A 1,380-nucleotide genomic window follows, 5' to 3' on the forward strand; every position below is an offset into this window, starting at 1 on the left:
GCTAGGATCTGGAACCAACTTCCAAGGGAAGTGGTGCTGGCTCCTACCCTGGGGGTCTTTAAGAGGGGGCTTGATGCCTACCTGGCTGGAATCATTTGAGCCCAGTTTTTTCTCCTGCCCAGGGAGGGGGTCGGACTTGAAGATCTAGAAGGTCCCTTCCAACCCTACTTCTATGATATGATTCTATGATTATAGCTAAAAACATCTCAAAGCAATAAATAGGAATGTAGGCAGGAACATTTTTCCCCTTCCAGTGAACAGGAGAGAAGAAATTCAAATGAGAGAACAGGAGTGGCTTTAACTGTCAAATATCTGCTAATACAGAATAGTAAGCACTTTGGAAACTGTGTTTTTGCATGACTTGGCTCTGTTCACACTGGCTAACTCAACTGAACCCCATTTGGCTGGAGCCACATTCAGACTGAGATTCAATTAAGTATTTTATGGTTTTAATCCCACGTAGACAGAACCCAAGAATGGAAACACTTATTTGGTGTTGGGAACACTTTAAAACACACTGCCTTTAATGCTCAGCCTACCCTCTACCCCTATGTTTTGCTCTTTGCCTGTAGTAGCACCCAGAGATGGACTGTTTGAAAGGAAGACTCTCATTGTTCCCTTTTCATTTTTGGATTTATTCTTTTTAGTGTCTTATTTGGATCTACAATAATAGCAATAGAAAACGAGTAATGTGCCACTATGTTTTAAACTGACAGCCAAAATAGGACTGAAGAGTGATGATAATAGTTTTGCAAAGTCCAACCTCTTTGGATCTAGAGAATGAAAAGACATTAGTTGAAGTCTGATTTAAGTCTGTATTATTTATTGCCCAATGCAGCTATACAGAAACCCACGACCCATTGGCTATACCCACTTATGTAATTTCAGCCAGACTACTGTGACTTCATTTAAGTATATATTATACGGACTAGCATTTGAATTACCATTAAAACAGAATGTCTTGTAAAAATGAAAAATAATTCTTTAAAAATGAAGGACTCCTCCCCGCTTCCCCATACCTTTTCTTTGTTTTAAAGCCCTAGCCTAAGACCTGGTCAATGCTTGCATGAAAGATTACTACAGAATACAAAGTGCTGCTGGAATGGTTCTGATAATTCAGCACTTAGTACTCTTTCTTTTCACTCAGTACCAAACCAGAACCTCAACACTATCCTTTTTTCCACACCTCTTTGCTTGCAAAGGGCCTCTGCATTTAACAGTAAAAACTCAATAAAAAGCCTTTTCCCCCTCATAATCTTTGGACTTGCTTGTTTTTCCCTATGGAAGTTATCAGAAGTTTCTCAGAGGGGCCAAATACAATTAGACACAGGCAACCGGTAGGAGGGGAGTGGGGGGCATGTGCCCCCCCCCCCCCCCCCC

The 1,380-nt window shown here is 41.1% G+C and overlaps 1 protein-coding gene across 1 annotated transcript in view; it reads right to left on the reverse strand.

The window, feature by feature from the left end:
• Positions 1 to 1,380, reverse strand: part of RAD54B (RAD54 homolog B (S. cerevisiae)) — a 190,549-nt gene that overhangs the window by 125,227 nt on the left and 63,942 nt on the right. The gene's annotated exons all lie outside the window — the stretch shown is intronic.

Source organism: Gavialis gangeticus, unplaced genomic scaffold (assembly GCF_001723915.1).
Source record: "Gavialis gangeticus isolate Ggan-Ray unplaced genomic scaffold, GavGan_comp1, whole genome shotgun sequence".
In the NCBI taxonomy this organism is placed as follows: domain Eukaryota; kingdom Metazoa; phylum Chordata; order Crocodylia; family Gavialidae; genus Gavialis; species Gavialis gangeticus.